This window comes from Marmota flaviventris, chromosome 5 (genome assembly GCF_047511675.1).
Source record: "Marmota flaviventris isolate mMarFla1 chromosome 5, mMarFla1.hap1, whole genome shotgun sequence".
Classification (NCBI taxonomy): Eukaryota; Metazoa; Chordata; class Mammalia; order Rodentia; family Sciuridae; genus Marmota; species Marmota flaviventris.
In genome coordinates this window covers 141,971,171-141,996,675 of record NC_092502.1, presented here as the reverse complement: position 1 = coordinate 141,996,675, position 25,505 = coordinate 141,971,171, and the positions used below count along the sequence as shown (strand labels likewise).

At 36.4% G+C, this 25,505-nt stretch overlaps 1 pseudogene; it reads right to left on the bottom strand.

The window, feature by feature from the left end:
- On the bottom strand, window positions 1-24,278 carry LOC139705920 (RNA-binding protein PNO1 pseudogene; annotated as a pseudogene).
- Window positions 24,279-25,505: the final 1,227 nt, after the last annotated feature.

The window sequence follows — 25,505 nt, the reverse complement described above, 5'->3', positions numbered from 1 at the left end:
CTAGTCTCCATTGGGCTCACGCTTGTCTGCAGTCAGTTGTGGGTCTGACAATATCCTGAGAAGAAGTGGAAGTCGAGGCTTCAGGTTGGGACTGGCATGCTGCTGCTTCCAGAACAAGTGACAAGGCCATCTCAGAAATGAGAACACAGACACCTTGTCTTGATGGGAGGGGATCAAATCATATTGCAAATGGAAAGGGCAGAGGATCAGGGCCAGTTTTGCATGCATCTTCAGGTCAAATTCAAGTGACTAACAACCAAATATTCAAATCCAACTGTAGTGTCTCTCTTCATCTTCCTTGATTTTGAGGCAGGCTTTGACCATGAAGTTCCTTCTGAAAATGTCATCCTCATGCTTACCACAACACCATTGTCTTTAATTGTCCTTCTGACTCTGATCACTCTTGATAGTCCTTGATTTTCACAATCTCAACTGATAGACTGTTAACTTCAACATTTCTATCCCTAGTCTTCTTTTCATTTTATTAACATTCATTGGAAATCTTATCTATGTTTTTACCCATTACCTATATTTGACACCCAAAGTCAAATTCCAGCATAACACATTTTCATTATTGTAGACTTACAACTCTATCTATATATTGGACATCTTTACCTGGAGACCAAACTTATTATCATTCTTCTAGTATCTGGTTTCTCCTAAATTGTCAAATTATTTAGCCAGTTGTTGTTGTTGTTATTATTATTATTACTCCTCTTTTTATAGTACTACCCTGCCCCTTTTAACTGCTATACCCTGGCTTAATGGTTCATTAAATTTTATTAATGATCTATTTAACAATTTGGTTTAATTAATATTTATCTAGGACTTTCTAGATGCCAGCCATCATGAAACTTAGAGTATATAATATACACTATATTTACTAGTTGATAAGTGATTTAGGAAGATTTAAGCTTAAGAAATGAAAAGATAGGAAGTGCCAATGGGTGTGGTTATTTTGTTAAAGGAGTTTAGGAAGATCCACTGGGGACTGTTACTTTATGGTTATAAAAGCACCAGTGGTCATAAAGAGTGAAGATCATTTCAGAAGAACAGAAAAGTAAAGTTTACATCTTGCATGACAGGTGGTATGATCTTTTGAGAGAGGCCTATTGATTTGGATGAAAGTGAATAGAACTTATAATGAGTTATTTTGAAAAAGTAAATTTTATTTTTTTGTTAAACACATATTTACAAGTTTTTATCCTTATTTAGAATCTCTTACATCCTCACCCGTAGTATGACAGGAACTTAATTTCCTCTTGTGCCATTTATTTCCCACCCAAACTTTCATATACCTACTGGCTTGATAGCTTTGTGATTTTAAATCCAGATTATTATTTTTAACAGTAATATTTCAACTTAACTATTTTACTGCATATATCATTCAGTAATTTTAAGGGCTTTTTTTTTTTTTTGGTAGGATTAACGTTTCTGAATGATCATTTGGCTAGACATGAGATTCCATAATTAGAAGATTGACAATATTAATTCAGTGTTATCTCACAGAGGAGAAATTTAATTAAAGTTGCTAGATTTAGCAAATAATTATATAGGACACCCAGTTAAACTTGAATTTCAAAGAAACAATGAATACTTTAAAAAGTATATCTCATGCAATGAATACTTTGGGAACACTTATAGTACTAGAATATTTATTACCCATTGTTTATCTGAGGTTTATATATTAGCTGGACAAACAACATTTTTTCTGGCATGCTTAAATCTAATGTAATATGATTATTGTTTTTTTTTTTTTGCTTGTCCAGAATTTTAAAAAATGTACATCTAGAAGTTTTTAAGAAATGTGTGTTTATTCTTGGAATTCTAAGATGTCACCACAATTAGGTTGTGAATATGTTTAAATCTGCATTCTCTTCAGAACTTAGTAGACCTTTTAAAACTTATTATTCCATTTGTCTTAATTTCTAGTATTAAAAGAGGTCCTTGCTTTGGCAATTTACTCCATGTAATTTCCCCCTCATTTCTTTCTAAACCTCTTTTTGGACAGATGTTCAACCTTTTGAATATAATTTCTGTGACATGCAATTGTCCTTTTGCCCATGAATTTCTGTATCTGCTTGCAAAGATTTTAGGAAAAGTGTTTTGACTTAATACCTTCATGCATTAACTCAATATTTAGTTCTTTGTATTCTGCTATTTGCCTGGTCAGTAGCTTGCTTTCTGGGGATGGAGCTTCCCTGTTATTTGGAGGCCATAACACTGAAGCTTCATGGCATGTTTGATCTTAGCACCTGAATTTCTTTATTAGATAATTTGCAGCTACTTAATAGCTCAATGTGCAAACTGACCACATTGGGAGAAAGCAATAATGTGCCCCCAAACTTCAGCTCCATTTGTTCTATGCATTGACTCTGGCATTAGAGGCCTCTGTACCACTGTACTGGGATCAACTAAACTGCGTCCTCAGATGCATATGTTGACATCCAAACTCCAATATCTTAAAATGTGACTATATTTGGAGATAGACTCTTTAAAGTGGTAATTAAGGTTAAAGGAGGTCATAGATTGAGGCCTTAATTCAATATGACTGGTGTCCTCATAGGATGATAAATATACACTGATGATGGGCCCCAAAGAAAAGGCAGTGCTGTGGACTGAATGTTTGTACCCCCCTCCTCCATTCATGTGCTAAAATTCTACCCCCTTAGTGTGAAGGCATTAGGAGATGGGCACTTTGGGAAATAATTAGGATTAGGTAAGGTTATAGGAGTGGAGCTCTATGAATAGGATTAGAGTGAGTTTGCTTTCCCTCTCTGCTCTATGCCACAGAAGGATACAATTATTGGCTTTGTGCAACCCAGAAGAGGGCCCTCACTAGAACCCACCCAGGCTAACACCCTGATGGGAGGCTTCTAGACTTCAGTACCATGAAAAACAATTTTTGTCTTTTATAAGTCACCTAACATAGGATATTTTGTCATAGCAGCACAACCTGATTAAGGCACAGCAAGAAGGTAGCATTCTATAGGCTAAGGAGAAAGGTCTCCAGAGAAACCAAACCTACTAACAATTTGATCTCAGAGTTTCAGCCTCCAGAGTAGTGAGAAAAATTAATTGTTTAAGCCCCAAAGTATAATGTTTTATGATGTAAGCCTCAGAAAATGAATACACCTACCTTCAAATAATAGTCTCTTGAGGTTTGTTTATCTCTGATCTTACAATTTGGTCCACTCTTGTCACTTATTTTGTTGTTCTTAGTTAGTCTTATGTATTTGTTTTCTTAATATTGGTCATTTTAGACAGGAAGGACACATGCAAAAATGTTCTGTCCACTAACATTTAAATTTCTGGAGTTATCTTTTAATAATGAAAACCATGTTAGCTAGGCCCTGAGAAAATCCTTTAGTGGCATAAGATTGAGGACAAAAGGAAGTCTCTTTCCTGCAATAATTCCTCCAGTCTTCCCCTGTTCCCTAAGTCCCTCTTGTTAAATCTTTCTCTTCTCCTAATATACCACTCACAACCTAGGCTCCAAGAACGTCAAATTATTTGAAATTCATTTTGGATGCTATGATGTTTCCTTTTAAATAAAGTATCCCTCCCTACTTTGCCTACCTGTGGAGATTTTTTCATTGTTCAAGATGTCACACAGTTGTGTCCTGTTCTGTGAAAGCTTTTCTCTTGTCCTCTTCTCAGGGAGACTCTGAGATCCACTTTCTGGTGCCACCATTTTTTTTCCTTCCAAAACATTCCATAAGATATTTAATTATTTCTCTGTATGTGTTTTCACTATTAAGCAGGGAGTTACTTGAGGATGGAGGCTCATTATTTTTGCACCCCCATTGAGAGAGATGTGGCTAATATTCAGAAAAATAATTGCTTAATAAATGTATTTAAAATTAGTAAATGAGAGTAAGAAAAAAAAGACCATGAACCCTTGAATCACTTTTCCAATATTTAACTAATTTTAAGGACCAGGAACCAATCTTTTATGATTTCTTTTAAGTTTAGCAATTTCATTTCAATGACTTTGATTCCATTTCATTGCCATCGACGACTTTATTATCTTTTAAGTAAAATTTGGCCAAAAAACTGCAAAACTTTAATTAACCCTCTCAGTATTTATTAAAAACATAAGTAAAAAATTGCTTAAAACTTAATTAAAACGTGGGTCAATGTTTCTTGTACCTAATTTATTATAGCTTGCGGGTAATTGCCTTGGGACATCCTGTAGGAAAGCCTAGGAAACCCATTTACCATTTGTTCAGCTCTGTAGTCCAGAACACTCATCCTGAAAAGGGCACATATTCAAAGAGGAGAAACAATTATCTACAACTGAAACAGGTAATGAAGTTTTCTATGTGCTATAATTTTAATTTAAAGAGCATGTTTGAAAGGCTAAGAGACCCAGACAGGCAGATTCTTCCTTCTTCCCAGTTATAAAATCTGTCACATCTTAGAAATACTCCTCCATTGAGTGGCAATCACAATTTTTATTCTAAAGGTTCCACATGCGTGGCATATTATGTAATGGACAGCACTTCAGAATCATCTAATGAAAGGAGGACTCTTTTCCATGCTAATAAACTTCAGATTCTGCTTGTTTCAAGAAAATGAATTCAGGCTTTGAACTGCTGAGGTCCACATAAATTCAGGTTATCCATACAGCCGTGCGGAAAATCTCCAAGATGAGTTCTTTATTAATAGCAAGTATGAGTGAGTCAGTCAGCTCGTTTAATGATCTGGTCCATAATTTGAATCCATTGAAAGTTGCCTGTTAGCACCTCTGGGAGCCGAGATCAAGCGTGACCTTGACTTGTGATGGTCTGCGTTAAATCCTTGTGTGATAGTCCCACAGTAGCCATCATTTGGTGTGTAAGCAGGCTCCTTGAATATCCTCATTATTATTACAAACACGGAAATTGTAAGTGGGAGCAGGGTTGTGCTAACATGTGAGATTTATTTTCAGAAAAAAGAATGGATGATTTCCCTCCTTTATGAAATCACTGGTAGCAGCCTGTTAGAAGTGATGAAGTTCACATAGACAATTTTGTTAGCCTCTGGAGGACATTTTGTATACATGCCTATTCATTAGACTTTCCTATTTAAAAAAAAAATACAACTGTGATATTATTCTAAAAGGGAGAGAGAAAGAGGGAGAAAAAGAAAAGGCAAGTTTCTCTACCTGTGGGTGATCTAGGTCTTAATCTCTGATAACTCGAATTTGATATAGTTTTGAGGTTTCAAATCTTCACCATTTCTCGGCAATAATATTCTATAATTTGCACATTTTGAGCTTTGATACATGATTGAATTTTTCTTAGACTTGTATATTTTAACCATTTTTCTACTGCACTTAAGTATAACATTAACATTTTTTCTAAGGGAATATTATATAAGTCTCAGGTGATGTGACATTTATGGTGCTTTACCTCCCCGCTCTCACTTCACCATCTTGCTATAGAAAAACGATGCAACAGACTTCCCTGAAAAATTTCTTTATAGGAAATTAATGACACCAATGACACTGGGTTTTCTAGTTATCTATTGGTTTGAATTTATTCCTCCTATCTAAGTGAAATTTTGTATCCTTTGGCCAACATCTGCCCTCATTCTCTGTTTCAGCCCTTAGTAGTTGCCATTCTTCCTCTCTGCTTCTGTGACGTAAGCATTTAGACTCTGCGTAGTAAGTGATATCATGTAATATTTGTCTTTTTGTGCCCAGTTTATTTCTCTTAATATACTTCAGGTTCATCCATGTTGTTACAAATGACAGATTTATCTTCATTTTTGGAGACTGATTAGTATGCCATTTTGTGTCTGTGTATCACATTTTCTTTATTCATTCACCTCTTGATGGACACTTGGTTTAATACCATGCCTTACTATTGTGAAACATTGTTTCAATGTGCTACTTTTCATTTTTGTGGAGGGATTGCTGGATCATACAATAGTTCTATTATTATTTTTTTGAGGAGTCTGTATATTGTTTTCCATAAGAGTTGTGCTAATTTGTACTCCCATCAACAATATTACCTATTCTCCATATTCTCTCCAGCACTTGTTGTCCTTGGTCTTTTTTTATGACAGCTTTTTAAATTGGAGTGAAATGGTATCTTATTGTGCTTTTAATTTGCATTTCCTTGATAATTAGTGTTGTTGGCCATTCATATATCTTCTTTTAAGAAATATCTATTCAGGCCTTTGCCCATTTTTTAATTGGGTTATGTGTTTTTTTGGTATTGAGTTGTTTTAATTTTTTGCCTATTTTGGATATTAATCTCTTATTAGACTTATGGTTTGCAAGTATTTTCTCTCATCCTATAGGTTGTGTCTTTACTTTATTCTTTGTTTGCTTTGTTACTTGTGATTTTCTTGTTATATCCAAAACTCATGATTCAGATCAATGCCATTGAGCTGTCTGTCCCCTGTTTTCTTCTAATTCTTTTACAAGTAACTTTTAAGTTGTTAATACATTTTGAGTTGATTTTTCCACGTGGATTGAGAGAAGGGTTTAATTACATACTTCTATACATGAATATTAAATCTTCTGATAATCATTTATTGAAGAGCCTGTCCTTTCCCAATTGTGTATTCTGGGAGGCTTTGCCAAAAGTCAACTGACTATAAATGCCTGGATTTGTTTCTGGGTCCTGGCACTAATTTTATAGTGAAAAGCATGTAACTTTCCTAGTGCTACTTTAACAAAGTACCAGACTGAGTATCCCAGGGCAACAGGAGTTAGGGGTAAGTTACTTCAGTAGGCTCAAAGTAAAAAATCAGGGTGTCGGCAGGGTTACCTTCCCTCTTAATCCTGTGAGCAATACTTCCTTGAATCTCTCTAGCCCTTAGTGATTTGCTCAGTCTCTGAATTAGGTAACTTGTTGCTTCATTGTTTGTCCTTATCTTCACATGGCATGCTCCCTCTGTCCCTTCACATAATTTTCTCTGTGTGTATATGAATCTGTGTCCAAATTTTTTCTTCTTAGAATATTTCTGGTTATATTTGATTTTTTAAAAATATATTTGATTTTAATGCATCTTAATGACAACACTTTAGTGTATTACATTGGTAAAGACTCTTTTTCCAAATAAGGTCATATTCTAAGGTACTAGGGGTCTGATGTTAGCATATTTTTTTTTGTTGTTGTTGTTGTTTGGAATGGGCACAATTCAACTCATAACAGAAGGCAATTTAAAATGTCATATTTCTCATTTTTATCTATTGATTTTGCATTAAACATTTTTATTTGTCACTTGAAATACTTTTGATGGATTTTTTCAATATAGAGATATGAATTTCTTCTTTGATAATGGCCCAGAGACAATGATGATAGTACAGTAGATATGAAGAGAATTTATATAAAAGTTCCTTGTACCATGAATCTGAGAAGTATTTCAAAAGAAAATATAAGGTAAGAATGATAACTTAAGCAAACTTGAAAACTAGAAGTGATTGATATTAGAAATGGAATATCATAATTAGATGTGGCAGGTGCCAGTACTTTTATTTTTTGACTTTTCTGTTATTTTTCCTATTGTTTTATAGGGTAGAACTGATTAGATTTTATTGAAGTGTTTTCAGTTTCTTGAATTAGTAGCTATATCATATTAGATATGGCATACATTTGGGGAATGTGCACTGCAGGTTGATTTATTGGACACTTTTTAGTTTTAAGAATTTTCAACTTTATAACTTGAGATTTCCAACCCACTGGGGGCACTTTGAAGTACTTTTATATTTTTAATACCCTCCATAGCATATAGGTTCAAGATGTTAAATTTATGCAGTTTATTTTTTCACTTCTGAGCTAGTAAACAGCAAAGAGAATTATTTGTAAGGAACAGAAGTTGGCTGACAACCCAGACATTCCATGACCTTCCCAACAATGTTGATTCAGATGGAGTTCAATACTACAGTTAATTTAAGACTGTGAAGGGGAAAAGTAAGTATTTGAAAGCAAGCAAAAATTTGCTCCCAAGATGTAGGCTCTTTATTCACTTCAAAAATTGTTTCTTTTGCTGAGAAGAAACTTTTTGGTTTGAATCCATCCCATTTATTTATTCTTGGTTTTAATTCTTGTGCTATAGGAGTCTTATTAAGGAAGTTGGGGCCTAATCCCACATAATGGAGATTAGGGCCTACTTTTTCTTCGATTAGATGCAGGGTCTCTGGTTTTATTCCTAGGTCCTTGATCCATTTTGAGTTGAGTTTTGTGCATGGTGAGAGACAGAGGTTTAATTTCATTTTGTTGCATATGGATTTCCAGTTTTCCTAGCACCATTTGTTGAAGAGGCTATCTTTTCTCCATTGCATGTTTTTAGTGCCTTTGTCTAATATAAGATATTTGTAATTTTGTGGGTTAGTCTCTGTGTCCTCTATTCTGTGCCATTGGTCTACAAGTCTGTTTTGGTGCCAATGCTATGCTATTTTTGTTACTATTGCTCTGTAGTATAGTTTAATATCTGGTATAGTAATACCACTCACTTCACTCTTCCTGCTAAGGATTGGTTTAGTTATTTTGGGTGTCTTATTTTTCCAGATAAATTTCATGACTGACTTTTCTATTTCTATGAAGAATGTCACTGGGATTTTGAGTGGAATTGCATTAAATCTGTATACTGCCTTTGGTAATATGGTCATTTTGACAATATTAATTCTGCCTATCCAAGAGTAAGGTAAATCTTTCCCATCTTCTAAGGTCTTCTTTGATGTCTTTCTTTAGGGTTCTATAGTTTTCATTATATAGATATTTCACCTCTTTCATTAAGTTGATTCCCAAGTATAGGGTATATAAAAAACTCAGAAAGCTAAACACCAAAATGACAAATAACCTACTCAATAAATGGGCCAAGGACCTGAACAGATACTTCTCAGAAGATGATATACAATCAATCAACAAATATATGAAAAAATGTTCATCATCGCTAGCAATTAGAGAAATGCAAATAAAAACTACTCTAAAATTTCATCTCACTCCAGTCAGAATGGCATGTATTGTGAATACAAACAGCAATAAGTGTTGGTGAGGATGTGGAGAAAAAGGTACATTCATATACTGCTGGTGGGACTGCAAATTGGTGCAGCCAATATGGAAAGCAGTATGGAAATTCCTTGGAAAATTGGGAATGGAACCACCATTTGACCCAGCTATCCTTCTCCTTGGTCTATACCCAAAGGACTTAAAAACAACATACTACAGGGACACAGACATATCAATGTTTATAGCAGCATAATTCACTATAGCTAACCTGTGTAACCACCCTAGATGTCCTTCAATAGATGAATGGATTAAAAGAAATGTGGGATATATACACAATGGAATATTACTCAGCAATAAAAGAGAATTAAAATCATGTCACTTGCAGGTAAATAGATGGAGTTAGAGAAGATAATGCTAAGTGAAGTTAGCCAATCCCAAAAAACCCAGTGCCGAATGTTTTCTCTGATATAAGGAGGCTGATTCATAGTGGGGTAGGGAGGGGGAGCATGGGAGGAATAGACAAACTCCAGATAGCACAGAGGGGTGTGAGGGGAAGAGAGGGAGCATGGAGGTAGAAAAGATGGTGAAATGAGATGGACATCATTACCCTTAGTACATGTTTGAAGACATGAATTGGTGTGAATATAATTCGTATGGAACCAGAGATACGAAAAACTTGTGCGCTATATGTATAATATGAATTGTAATGCATTCTGCTGTCATATACAAATAAAATTTAATAAAAAAGAAAGCAAACAAAAACAAATAATAATATTTCTCTTATTTATGAATGTTGTTCCCAAGTGAAAATTATGGCGATAACTTCCTTTGAGGGTAGTACACAGAGGCTCATGGAAAAGAGTCTGGTAAGAGATGAGGCTCAATGTGGTCAGAGGAGCACAATCTTCAGATGAGTCCTAGTTATTACTTTGTAGTGCATTAGCATGAAAGGACTGGGACCAAGCCTTCTTCCAGGTTAATATTGGACTCTCTGGAGTATGATCTTATTCAATTTTGAATTCCATGACAGGTCTGCCAAAATATTTGATCAATTTAATTAACTGCAGTTCATTAAGACAGTATCATTAAGACAGTTGTTAGGTCTCATAAATATTGATTTTTTTTTCAGATATAAGATCTTTCAGTCATACCTAACTTCTCTGTGGTTATATGGACAGAAAAATAGTAAACTGAATTTATATTTTCACATTTCTTTAATATTCAATGACCTTTACAAAACAAATATCCAACATACCTTTTTTTTTGGGTTGCATTTTCAAAACATAATAACTAAGAAGGCTGTATATATGGCTTCCAAAGCAATTTTATCTTGGAACCACTATGGGATTATAATGCACATAAATCTTTTACAAAAGACATGTATCCAGATATTATTGCTTCCCTGCCCTTGTTTTTGATATACATGCAACCTATTAAGTTTCTGCCATGGCTTTCAGTAGATGGTAGAATAGTTTTTCAGTTATTACACTGCCAGTTTAATAATTAGTTCATGACTCTTTATGTGGTCAGTGGCAGTATTTCTAATCTGTTCTAGAACCAGTCAATTTCAAATAATATTTCCAAATTGAAATACATTAATCTTTTGGCCCGACTTCACTAAAAAGTATTTATGGAACAGGTTAATTGGTGCCACCACATCCGTGACTGTGAGCCAGTCATTTAAATGATGTAGGTAGAGTTAGCTCATCATAGAGTATAGCAAACTCATTTTCCAGATACACTGACATACTAGCATCTGGGACTTGTTCTGTGATTGAAGATATCCTTTGAGAATAGAATATATCACATTTCACCACTATTTAGAGAAGAGAAGGAAGAATAAAACAAAGATACAAGATGAGCACCATCCAAGCCAACGGCAGGTGCCCAACTCCCATGTTGAAAGAAGTCAATGAATCTCAAGTGTATTGAAATGATATAAGTCATTTGTCATTGGATCAATATGGTTTTAAAAGGTCTCTTTATAGAGCAGGTGTGTCCAAATCTTTCAATAGTGGTCCTCATGATTACAGATTCATGTTGTATGTAGATTTTGACTGAAGATTGTTCATTGACAGGGTCTATGTGTAGGGTGTGACTACTGATCCTGACTCCAGCATGAATCAAAAGATTATGTAGTATTTATTTCCATCTTTGTTCCCTTACCAGAAGTCTTTGTAACATGTCATGTTTCATACTATAATGTTAGAGAAATCAACCTTGGTTTGCTCAAAATTTTACAATTGAGTTTTTCAGCGACGAATTTGATCATACTTTACTAGACTGGCACATGCTGACAGCCAATTACACAAAGTCAGCAAAGGATATGTAGTGAATTTCTCTTTTCCATACCTTTTCCAGTGAATATGTTTTTCCTCTACCATTTATCCCTCCTCTTAAGTTATAGGTAGGACTTTGGTTGAAATTACATTTGCTTCTTGGGTTGTAAATACTTTTTCTAGTGAATAGACTTTGTAATCCTATTCTCTGTTCATCTGCTTTGTTGCCTTAATGTCATTCTGTCAATGAAATTGTTTCTAACATGTTTTGCATCCATTTCCCAAAATCTATCCTTAATCTTTTATCCTGGAATGGCTGAAGTTGCTATGCCTATTATGATCTTCATACCTGATTCATTTATTTTTCCATTTACTTAACAGATATTTTTGAGTGCTTCCCATTATGATCAATTCTTAATGAATCAACAGTTGCATGCCAATAGGCCTCAATATTAACAATGTGGGATGTTAGAGCATGTAAACACAAGAAGCATCAACAATCTTGTCTGATTACTGTGCATCTTTGATTTTTGTGCCTGTAATTATAGTCTTTCTCAACTTCCCCACATAAGTAAAAATATGCACTTGGAAAACAGCTAATAACAATGACTCTAATATCTCCGAATCATGTGACCTTGAATGTACTTGGGTAGCACTAATAAAGACTGACACTTTCATTGCATTTACTGTAAGCCAGTAAGTATGACAGGTATGTTGCTTTAATCTTCATAAAAACCCCATAAAAGAGGAACTAGTGATTATTATTGCTTTTAAGATGAGTAAAAAAAAAAAAAGAACAAGAAAAGAAAATAGGACCAAATGTTTAAGAAGCTTTCCAACCTCAATCAGTAGGTGATGAAGCTGCATTTGAACCCCACTAACCTGGTTCTAGTGGTGTTTCTGTAGACACTGGACTCCTGCATATCATGTGACAGTGAGGGAAGGCTTTCTATGCAAAAAGGCATTTCTATGGCATTTCTTCACATCACATGGGCTTGACAGAGTTATATCTTTTTCAGTGTTCCATGTCCAGCATCAAAAATGGAGGAACTGGATTAGTAAACTTGAATGAATGAATGACAAATTAAAACTGTAGTTATTATATGTGGACCATAATTTAAATATTTCTGGAAAATGTAATTTTAAATCATTGAACAATATCAAACTCAGTTTTTGAGTTATTATGCTCTACATTCTCTTTCTACCTACTCTAAAACTGAAAATAAAACTTCTTTTTTTTTCCTTTTTATATGCACTGTTGAGCTCAAAGTCCATGTATTCTAGTGATCATGTCCATATGATGTCTAATTAGATGCCTCAGAACCCAGCATGGTCCAGATTTAATTTCTAATCTTCCCTCTTTCTTCCCTCAAATGACCTATCTTGTGGTCTGTATCTCAGAGTATGGCATCATTATTACCTATCTTGTTGTCTAGGCCTGGAACTTGGGCTTTTCCTCTCATTTTTCCTCCTTGCTTCCTAATATAGAGATGTGAGAACAGTCCTGGTATATATATAATAACTGCAGTTTTAATTGCTCATTCATTCCTTCATGCAAAAATTTACATGGCAATTGAAACTTCACTTATATTTGTCTCTTTGCTTGCATTTTTACTAAGTACCTGCTCTTAACTCTAGAAACCTAGATACAGAGTAGCATAGTTTGGATCTTAAGTTTCCCCAGAGGTCCACATGCTGCAGGCTTGGTCCCAGCTTGCTCTATTGGAAAGCAGTGGAAACCTTAAGATGTAAGGCTCAGGGAGAGGTGGTCTTTAGGTCTTTGGGGGTATTATGGGAACCCAATCTCTTCTTTTCTCTTTCTTTGCTTCCTGGCTATGAGAGGAGTCATTTTGTACCCCTACATGCTAACAGGATGTGCTGCTTTGTTGCTGGCCCCAAAGTAACAGGGTTCACCAATTACAGACTGAAATCTTCAAAACTAGAGCCAAAATTAACCTATTGGTAAATTTGTAAGGAGAAACAACTTCAGGAGGCAACTTTGGAATACTTCAATAGTTAACTCTGGTTCCCAATCATTCTGGACAATAAATGCACAGAAAAAAATTCAGATATGAAAATTCAATCTAAGGGAAGAAGAAAAGAAAGGAGATAGGCTCAGACATAATCTCTAAACCCCAAATTACTTCTAAAAATCAGTGGTTCTAATAATTATAATAATACTGCCTGCTTTCTAGTTTTTAATTATTCTTAAAAAATTCAGGTGCACAATAACAAAAAAAGGGCAGGTTATATTTGGAACCTATTTTCCCAAATTAGGACACCTTGCTTTTCCAGTACTTCATGTAGATGTGAAAGTTATAGAAATAATGAAAAAAATCCTGAGCCTATAATTATGCTTTTTGGCTTAACATTTTAACTCTGATCTTGCTTTGAAAAAGTTTTTGATCCATTTCTTCCCCATTCTGCATGTCACGATTTGTTTGGGAGCAGACAAAAGTATAGTACATGGAACAGCTTTGGATGAATATAAAAATAGTAAATTAAGTGGTCTGTGACAAATCTTTAGGGGGCATTTGTTTTCATCCATGTAAGTAGTACTTCTAAGTGGTTAGGCCTGTGGATCAGTAATTATTACTGTTTTTATGCTGTGGATGGAGGAGTGCTACTTCTACTGGCTCTGTTTCACTCTGTTCAAAATGCTATAGCAGAGCTAGGGAGATTGCAGGTACTGTGTGCTGGGATGATAAAATCAAAGGCATGTTTGTGGAAATTCTCCCAAGGCATCATTTCCCTTTATTTATGTGCAACTTTGAGAATAGTCAAAAGAAGAGAAGACCAGCTTGTCAGAAAGCAAGCAATACATTAGAGAAGTCATGAGCAAGAGAACATTGAAGGGAAGAGGCCAGCCCCTGCCCTATCTGTTACTGACTGCAGTTTTCCTGCAGTGTCCACTCTGGTCAATTCTTCATTTTCTTGTGTGTCCCTGCTACTCCATCAAGACATTCAAAGACAATCGCTGCCATAGTTTACCTCGTTACAATTTAATGACTTGATATCTCCTTCTCCTCCTCCTCTATGTTTTCCTAGGTGACAAATTGCTAACCTGTATAATAGGCTATGCAGAGAGACCAGGCACTTGTCTGTTTCCAAACCAGTCCTTATCCCTCCTCCTCCTTCTCACCCTCCAGGGATATATGTCCTCTCTGTTATCTCCTATGCTGCATAAGCCTGAGGGTGACACTATGGTATAAATTTCTTCCAGAAAAAAAATAAAAGAGTGTGATTGGCCCCTGGCATACCATTGGGGTGATGGATAGGGTTTCAGTTTAGTACAAGCCTTACTATAAGAAGCCAACCATGTGTTATGACTGCCAAAAAAATACAAATGAAAGCTAATGCAATGCACAAAATTTCCCTCAGCATTCTCATTAAAGAGTTTGCCTACAAACAAAGCTAATGATAGTTATTATACAGATTAAATTATGTTTATCAAATTATTCAAATAAATTAATAAAAATTACACCATGGTGAAAATTTCTAAGCAAAGAGAGAAAATGCAAGCTTTATCAATTGCCAGTCCTGCTGAGTTTCAGTATTGGCGCTGCTAGCAACTGAGGAGTTTTTACAGACTGCAGTAGCCTCCAAATTAAAGAAGACCTCATATTAGCCACAGTGCAGATAATACTTTACCATTTTCAGAGCCTGTTCAGCACATTTCCCTAATAATAACTGTGATGGGAAAAGTAACTCTTCATTTTATAAATGCAGAATCTGAGTCTCCACATGATTTAATGCTAAAGGTAGACACTCCAACCAGGTGACCAGCTTCAGATGACTGGTTTATTGCCCTATTGTTGACTGAATGTGTCCCCCTTAAATTCATATGCTGAAGTCTTAATCCTCAATGGGATTGTATTCAAAGGTAAGGCTTTTGGGAAGTAATTAGGGTTTGGTGAGTTCAGGAAGGAAGGCTCATGATGGGATTAGTGCCTGTTTATGAAGGTACCAGAGAGCTTGCTCTTTCCACCTCAACCCCCAGAGCATACAAAGAAGGTGTAATGTGAGCACATACCAAGATGGCAAGAGGCCTGCCAGCTAGCAGAAGAGATCTTAGAAGGAAATATGCCTTGTATACACCTTGATCTAGAACTCCCCAGCTTTCAGAACTAAAAAAAACCACTTACATTGTTTAAATACACAGTTTGTGGTAAATCACATGGCACCCTGAGCTGATTAATGCATCCTTTCATCTGGCTAAGCCATATAGTTGCTGATTTTCTAGGAGCTCTTGTGATATGAAGTAGTAACCAAGACCTGTGATGCTTTAATTTCATGATTCTTTTACCCTTTCATGCAGGAAAAAATAATCAGTACCTGTTTTGTGCCAAGAAACGTGCTAGATGCCAGAAATATAATAATGAACTAACCATATTCAAGTTACTCATATTTTGATAGGAGAATGACTCACATAAGCAGATAATTATAATATAATTTGATAAATGCTATAATAAAAGTATTAAACAGAGCTTTGAAAGCACTAAAGAGCTCATTTAGCTTGGAGGAACTCAGGAAATGCTTCACAAGGGAGGTAACATGAATGACTGTTGTAAGTGATTACACGTGATGCTTGGAACCTGTCCACTCAGATTCACTTGGGAGAATGGACTGGTGGAAGGCAGGCAGGCATTTACCTAAGCAGGCAGCTGTGGTTCTTGGGCTGTGTGCCCAGTATTGTGGTGGACATCAACTTAGCACTTCCATCCTCACTGGAATCCCCCAGGGAGTTTCTGTTTAGCCCAAATTCTTGACTTTTGACCCAGACCTGACTTACCAGAACAGACTCTCTGGGCACAGCACTCTAGATTAAGCAGGTTTAATAAGAACCCTGCAGTTATTTTGGCACACACTGAAGTTAGAATAACAATGCTCCTAGGATACAGAAGGAAAAGGCTGTCTTTTCCCTTGTTTCAGCATGGGTGAATCTTGACATCAGTTTTCTTATGCATTCTTTTATGTTTTTTATCCCCCAATTTTCTTATTCTAGTAACTAAATTTCTTCATAGCTCTACTTTCAAAGCATCTATGAAGTTAATTCTGCTCTGAAGTTAATACTGCTCTGTCAGTAAAATGTTTTTTTTTTTCCTCTTGATTAATAAACAGAGCATCATCTGTTTTGTGAAGCTGGTACAGTCCTCTTCTGCTTGTACCTATAAGAACTTACAGTGGTTAATAATAAGCAAGGCTCAGAGCTCAAGGTCTGGTGCAAAATCACCATGAAAGAGAGATGTCTCTTCCTATAGCATCCTTCTTTTCTGCTTTCTAAATCCCTCCCTGAATTTCAACCACTTTACAGGCATCAATTAATGATGGTTAATTTGTTCCAAAAATAATGAACATATAATTAAGATTAAGATACTCTGAGGGCTTCCTCTTGCTTTGAGGCCAATTCTTCCTTCTGCTTGGAAGTATGTCATTTAACCTTTTTACCTCTCTGCTTCTATAATTGGGGAGAATCAAACTTACCTGCCCTGAAGTTTCTGAAGATTCAGCAGTGATGTTAATCAAATGTTTAGCACATGAAAAGTGCCAAATAACAGCTATGTGATGTGCTGGGCAAAAGCTCTCTTTGGAACATCTGTGGGACTTGACCCTTTCTGTGATTCTCTTTTCTTGACAAATTATGTCATATTGCCTCAGTGCACATGACGGAGCAACAAAATATAATGTAAGCCAAAATTATCTACCAGCTACTTCTATAAAATTGGAACACTATACCCCAAGGGTGTGCCACCATGGTATTTGATGAAATCTGAATGCAAGTATTTAAATGAAAAAGGTTGAAAAATAATGAATTATCAATATAGAATACCAGTGGAAACTACTTCTTTGCTTTTAAAGAGTTCTATGTCCCTTGTGACAAATCAAAAGAACCTGGTTTATGATCAAAGCTACTTTCAGGATTATTTAGAAATCTAGAAGTTATCCTTGATGCTTCTTCCTCCCTTGCCAAGCTTATTAATTCCATAAATATCATTGAAACTTCCTCTCTTTCCCTGGTTCCATTTCTCTCTTTCCCTTGGTTCCACTTTCTTCTTGATTACATCAGATTCTCTCTATTATCTATTTTGGTTGTTTCTGATCTGATACACATGTTTTCTTTTTATATCTCTTCCAACATATCTTTCACACCGTACCCAGAGCAATTCTTTAAACAGATAAATCAAACCTCACCTATTTTTCACCACATGCTTATAATCCCAGTGACTTAGGAGGCCGAATGGAGTTTTGTTGTTCATAGAACTATATGTACCATCCTGAAATGGGGTTATAGGATCTTGGCTGTGTGGCCTCAGCTCATTCGTTGTTCCAGCTTCCTTTTGAACCACTTCTTTCTTTCCCTCAAGTACACATTTCTACAGGCAATTGTGTATTTTTTAGCTCTTAGAAGACCTTATGGTCTGCTCACATTCAAATGAACACAATTCATCAGAAATGGACTGGTGGAATCAGAGATAAAAATGAGAAAATATATGAATTAGTTAGGTTTTCATTGCTGTGACCCAAATACCCAATATAAATGAGTTAGAGGAGGAAAGATTTATTTTGGCTTATGGTTTTAGAGGTTTCAGTTCCTGGTCATCTGGCTGCATTGTTCTGGGCATGAGATGAGGCAGAACATCATGGGGGAAGTATGTGGTGGAAAAAAGCTTCTCAGCCCATGGCAGCTGAGAAAGAGAAAGGGTTGGGAGAAGGAGAAAGAAAGGGAAATAGGGAGAGAGAGACAGAGACATAGAAGTGGGGATGGAGACAGAGGAAAGATCACAGTGACCTACTTCCTCCAATGAGGTCCCATCTCCAAAAAATCCATTCCACAGTCAATGGATTAATCCACCCATGAGATTAGAGCTTTCATAATCTGATCACTTCCCCAAAGCTCCAGTTCTGAACACATGAGTTTGGAGACATTCCAGATTCATACCATAATAATATGTTTTTGAAAACAAGAAAATTTGAGACAGTCTTTTACTGGGTTTGAATACAGGTCTGAACCTATGTTATTTAGTTCTTGAGGGCCATCCAGTTCTCATATAACCAACATACACTAATAACTAGATTATCTGAGCACTGTGATTATTCTCCACTTTGCTTTCCCTCACCATTACTTTGGAAATATGACATATACTCAGCAATGATAAATATTTCCAAAGGGGGAGAATAAATTCTAGAGAAGAATTTCTAGAATAATATTTCATTTCTAGAAGAATTCCATAGAGGAAAGTTTAGAAGACTGCACAAGAGTCTATGCTGTTTCAGTGGCAAAAAAAGTTTATTTTATAGTTAATTTTAAGACCTAATCTATAAATTTAGAGAAAGTTCGCCAGTAATCTGGCACTAACTCTGCATCTTGCAGGCCCTTTAATTAATTAAATTATTAGAACATTTCATTGCAAATCCTGGATTATTAATGCACTCATCTAACACTAGCCTATATTTCTGTTTTAAAAATTTTTTATTGATTCTTTCTAGTTATACATGATAGTAGAATCCATTTTGATAAAATTATACAAGCATGGGATATATCTTATTTTTATTTAGAATCAACTAAGAATTATTTGTCTTTGTGCTAGGCATTGAGCTGGCATTTTCCCAACTGTTCACAAATTCAATAAAGGATGCTTTCATTAAATAATTATGGAGGCTAAAGATAGGTGAAAAATCCACTCAAAACTTTCTATCTTGAGAGACTGGATTATTTATGAAATAATTATTCGAAATTATGTGATGACAGCAAGTCTGACGATGGCACATAGGGAATGGAATCTAAGAGCAAATATAGTGGTGTCATGTTGGAGGTTAGAAGGAAGGAGAGGGGCTTAGGGAGAGATGCAGAAGCAAAGGGATAGTTCTGGAAATCACTGCAATTACCATTAAGAAACCTAAGAGGAGATGGCTATTGTGCATCCTTTTTCAATCAGCTTTATTGGGATAAAACTGACAAAAATATACATATATAGAGACATATGTGTTTATATAAATTGCATCAGATAGTTACTATGTGTGTTTGTATATGTGTGTAAGTGTGAATACTTAAGATTATACTTAAACCTGTACTCTTGCAATTTTTGAGGACAGAATACATCATCATTAATTATAGTCTCCATGTTGTAATTGAGGTCTCTGAAACATAATCATTTTATAATTAGAACTTTATACCATATAACAATCTTTTCTTCATTTCTTCCTCTTCCGATTCTTGTTAACTAACCCTCTGCTTTCTGTTTGTATGAGTTTGACTTTAGTTGCTGTTGTTATTAAGATTCCACATACAGGTGGGATCCCATGTCTGTCTTATTTCACTTAGTATATAGTCTTCTGAGTTAATCCAGAAGTGTTGTTTCAAAAGGCAAGAGTTCCTTCTTTTATGGCTGAATAATATTCCATTGTGTATATGTGTATCACCTTTTCCTTATCTATTCATCTGTTTATAAACACTTAAGCTGTTTCCATATCTTGGCCATTGTGAATAATGGTGCAATGACTATAGAAGAGTAAATATCTTTTTGAGATAGGAATTTTCTTTTCTTTGGCTATACATTAGAAGAGGAATTCATGGATTATATTGTAATTCTCTTTCTAATTTTGTAAGGGGTCCATATTGCTTACATTAGTGGCTGCATCAATTTTCACTCTCACTAATAGTGTACAAAGATGCTCTTTCTTCCACTCTCTTGTCAACGTTTGCTATCACTTATCTTTTTGATAATAAACATCCTAACAGATGTGTGGTGTGGTATTTCATTGTGATTTCAATTTGCAGTTTCAAGATGGTGATGTAGAACACCTTTTTATGCACTTGTTGGCCCCTTAAAGGTCTTATTTAGAGAAATGTCAGCTTAGGTCCTTGCTTATTTTTAAATTGGTTTATTTATTTTTCTATTTGCTTTTGAATTGGATTACAAGAGCCTTAACCCTCTCAGTGAATTAATCCCCTAGTGGGGATTAACTGAGTAGTAACTGTTGGCACTTAGGATGTGGCTGGAGGAGGGGGGCCTTGGGAGCATTCTTTGGGTTCATATTTTGTATCTGACAAGTGGAGTTTCTCTCTGCTTTCTGATCTCCTGTGAGCCAGTTCCCTCTACCACACTCTTCAACCATAATGTTCTGCCTCACTCAAGCCTTGAAGAATGGAGCCAACTGTCTTTGGACTGAGACCTCTGAAACCTCACTGAGACTGTAAGGCCCCAAATAGATTTTTCCTCTGTGTAATTATTCTTGTCAGGTTTTTTAGTCACTGCAATGCAACAGCTGACCACTAAAACAGGTTCTTTTGTGATTTCATACAAATTTTAGCATTGTTTTTCTATTTTAGGAAAAATGTCATTGGAATTATGATTTCACTGAATCTGTAGATCACTTTGAGTGCTAAGAGCATTTAAACACTATTAATTCTTTTAATGCATAAACATGGATTATCTTTTCATTTATTTATTTCCATTTTTTTAGTAATGTTATGTAAGTTTAAATGTACAAAACTTTATCTCACTGCTTAAATTTGTTCTTAAGCATTTTATTCCTTTTGATATGCTTGTAAATGGAATTGTTTTCTTTCTTTTTTTTTAAATTTTTTATTGTTGGTTGTTCAAAACATTATGTAGTTCTTGACATACCATATTTCACACTTTGATTCAAGTGGGTTATGAACTCCCATTTTTACCCCATATACAGATTGCAGAATCACATCAGTTACACATCCATTGATTTACATATTGCCATACTAGTGTCTGTTGTATTCTGCTGCCTTTCCTATCCTCTACTATCCCCCCTCCCCTCCCCTCCCCTCCCCTCTTCTCTCTCTACCCCCTCTACTGTCATTCATTTCTCCCCCTTATATTATTTTTTCATTTCTCCTCACTTCCTCTTGTATGTACTTTTGTATAACCCTGAGGGTCTCCTTCCATTTACATGCAATTTCCCTTCTCTCTCCCTTTTCCTCCCACCTCTCATCCCTGTTTAATGTTAATCTTCTTCTCCTGCTCTTCGTCCCTACTCTGTTCTTAGTTACTCTCCTTATATCAAAGAAGACATTTGGCATTTGTTTTTTAGGGATTGGCTAGCTTCACTTAGCATAATCTGCTCTAATGCCATCCATTTCCCTGCAAGTTCTATGATTTTGTCATTTTTTAATGCAGAGTAATACTCCATTGTGTATAAATGCCACATTTTTTTTTTTATCCATTCGTCTATTGAAGGGCATCTAGGTTGGTTCCACAGTCTTGCTATTGTGAATTGAGCTGCTATGAACATCGATGTAGCAGTGTCCCTGTAGCATGCTCTTTTTAGGTCTTTAGGGAATAGATCGAGAAGGGGAATAGCTGGGTCAAATGGTGGTTCCATTCCCAGCTTTCCAAGAAATCTCCATACTGCTTTCCAAATTGGCTGCACCAATTTGCAGTCCCACCAGCAATGTACAAGTGTACCCTTTTCCCCACATCCTCACCAGCACTTGTTGTTGTTTGACTTCCTAATGGCTGCCAATCTTACTGGAGTGAGATGGTATCTTAGGGTGGTTTTGATTTGCATTTCTCTGACTGCTAGAGATGGTGAGCATTTTTTCATGTACTTGTTGATTGACTGTATGTCCTCCTCTGAGAAGTGTCTGTTCAGGTCCTTGGCCCATTTGTTGATTGGGTTGTTTTTTATCTTATTGTCTAATTTTTTGAGTTCTTTGTATACTCTGGATATTAGGGCTCTATCTGAAGTGTGAGGAGTAAGATTTGTTCCCAGGATGTAGGCTCCCTATTTACCTCTCTTATTGTTTCTTTTGCTGAGAAAAAACTTTTTAGTTTGAGTAAGTCCCATTTGTTGATTCTAGTTATTAACTTTTGTGCTATGGGTGTCCTATTGAGGAATTTGGAGCCCGACCCCACCGACTGTAGATCGTAGCCAACTTTTTCTTCTATCAGACGGTGTGTCTCTGATTTGATATCAAGCTCCTTGATCCATTTTGAATTAACTTTTGTGCATGGCGAGAGAAAGGGATTCAGTTTTATTTTGTTGCATATGGATATCCAGTTTTCCCAGCACCATTTGTTGAAGATGCTATCCTTCCTCCATTGCATGCTTTTAGCCCCTTTATCAAATATAAGATAGTTGTAGTTTTGTGGATTGGTTTCTGTGTCCTCTATTCTGTACCATTGGTCCACCTGCCTGTTTTGGTACCAGTACCATGCTGTTTTTGTTACTATTGCTCTGTAATATAGTTTGAAGTCTGGTATCGCTATACCACCTGATTCACAATTCCTGCTTAGCATTGTTTTTGCTATTCTGGGTCGTTTATTTTTCCATATGAATTTCATGATTGCTTTCTCTATTTCTACAAGAAATGCCGTTGGGATTTTGATTGGCATTGCATTAAACCTATAGAGAACTTTTGGTAATATCGCCATTTTGATGATGTTAGTTCTGCCTATCCATGAACAGGGTATATTTTTCCATCTTCTAAGATCTTCTTCTATTTCTCTCTTTAGGGTTCTGTAGTTTTCATTGTATAAGTCTTTCACCTCTTTTGTTAGGTTGATTCCCAAGTATTTTATTTTTTTGAAGATATTGTGAATGGAGTGGTTGTCCTCATTTCCATTTCAGAGGATTTGTCGCTGATATACAGGAATGCCTTTGATTTATGCGTGTTGATTTTATATCCTGCCACTTTGCTGAATTCATTTATTAGCTCTAATAGTTTCTTTGTAGACCCTTTTGGGTCTGCTAGGTATAGAATCATGTCACCTGCAAATAGTGATAATTTAAGTTCTTCTTTTCCTATTTTTATGCCTTTAATTTCTTTCGTCTGTCTAATTGCTCTGGCCAGCGTTTCGAGAACTATGTTGAACAGAAGTGGTGAGAGAGGGCATCCCTGTCTTGTTCCAGATTTTAGAGGGAATGCCTTCAATTTTTCTCCATTCAGAATGATGCTAGCCTGAGGCTTAGCATAGATTGCTTTTACAATATTGAGGTATGTTCCTGTTATCCCTAGTTTTTCTAGAGTTTTGAACATAAAGGTGTCGCGACCCCTCGCCGGCAAGGGAAAAACACGACACAGGATTCTTTTTTCAGCAGTTTATTCAGGCCTTGATTCAAGTATCATCTTCTAGCGAACCCCCCGCCGAGCGCCCAAGCATAGCCTAATAAAGCCTCCTGCATACCAATCCCAAGCTGCCACGTGGATCTTTCTCATAGGGTGGTAAGGGATTGCGTGCCAAACTCTCCATATTAGGAGTTGTTTATCACAGGCCACAGTGGAAGCCGGCGCCATCTTCTAATGGCGGCCACGGTCTATAGGAACGGCTCACCACATAAAGGGATGCTGTACTTTGTCGAATGCTTTTTCCGCATCTATCGAGATGATCATATGGTTCTTATTTTTAAGTCTATTGATGTGGTGAATAACATTTATTGATTTCCGTATATTGAACCAGCCTTGCATCCCAGGGATGAATCCTACTTGATCATGGTGCACAATTTTTTTGATATGTTTTTGTATCCGATTCGCCAGAATTTTATTGAGGATTTTTGCATCTAGGTTCATTAGAGATATTGGTCTGTAGTTTTCTTTCTTTGAAGTGTCTTTATTTGGTTTAGGTATCAGGGTGATGTTGGCTTTTGTCAGAGCGCTAACATCCTTGGTTTCTTTACAAGTCCTGATTTCTACATTTCTTGATTTCAAATTAAAGCGTATCTGAAGTCCCAAATGTTCTACAATAGGAGTAAATATCTTCATCCAGTTTTCTTTTAATGGTGTGTATCTGTTCGCTGGGACTGGAATTTTCCGCGTTTCTTCTTTTCCACCCACAAGTCCGTCCCCAGAGAGGGGCGGGAAGACGGGCCTCTTCGCCGGCCGGGCCTCCTCGGTGTCCATGCAGCCCGCGTCCCCGCTCTCCCCTGCTGCGGACACTTGCGCTGCCTGTCGTTTCTTAGCCCGCCGGCCTCCCTTGCGGGTGACCTGGGTGAAGCCGTCCTCAGCCCCAGCGCTCAGTGTCTCCATCTCGGCCATCTCGACTGCCGACCAGAAGTTCCAACTCCAACACGTGCGCTGCTGCACTACGCAGGCGCGCCGCATAGGAGCCAGCCTTCGCCAATCCTCAACAGTTGTTTACCCAATTTAAATTAAACCATATAAATCACGTGAAAAAAAAATATTTGGATCCATTTTATCATGAGCGCTCATCATATATGATATATGGACATACATACATTCAAACATATAACACAAAACACAAGTGTGCACACATAATATAATACATACAACACATAACATTATAGTAAAGGCCTTATAACTTTTTACAGGTGAAATCTCCATTGCAATGTTTAAAAACTCTATAGTCAAAAAATAGAACTGATCAGCAAAACATTAACCTAGGTCTGTATGAGCTCAAAAAACAAAATAGAACTTCATGATATGGCAAAGGGCAATAATAAAATAGATATTGAAAAAAGCATCCTGGTTCTGTTGCAGATGTAAGAATAGCCAAACTGGAGTTTTGGATATCAGTTGTTATGGATTTGAGCCAAATCATCTTCTTTTTGGTCTGTAGAAATCGCTTTAGTTAATCTTTCTGGAATCCAAATCGGCTGGCTTAGGTGTGGGGCGGCCTCCGCTCGCCGGCAGAGTAGTGACCTTCAGGAGTCTCTCCAGGGAGTCGCTTGGCCTGGCTCTCAAGCCCTCTCTGTCTCTTCAGGTCTTCCGGCATTAGGTCTCTTCGGTTCACAGAACGAGCCAAGCCTCTCCAAACACCTGAGCTTTCAGCTCTCTAGGTCTGCGGGTTCAGCGAGAAGGACCCGGCTGTGCTCAGTAGCTTCATGGCTCAAGATTGCGCTGACCCACAGTTGGCCTCATAGAATGAATTTGGAAGTTCTCCCTCTTTTTCTATTTCCTGAAGTAGCTTGAAAAGTATTGGTATTAGTTCCTCTTTAAAGGTTTTGTAAAACTCTGCTGTATACCCATCCGGTCCTGGGCTTTTCTTAGTTGGTAGTCTTTTGATGGTTTCTTCTATTTCCTCAATTGATATTGGTCTGTTTAGGTTGTCTATATCCTCCTGACTCAATCTGGGCAGATCATATGACTTAAGAAATTTATCTATGCCTTCACTATCTTCTAATTTATTGGAGTATAAGGATTCAAAATAATTTTTGATTATCTTCTGTATTTCTGAAGTGTCTGTTGTGATATTGCCATTTTCATCCCGTATGCTAGTAATTTGAGTTCTCTCTCTTGTTCTCTTCGCTAGCATGGCTAAGGGTCTGTCGATTCTGTTTATTTTTT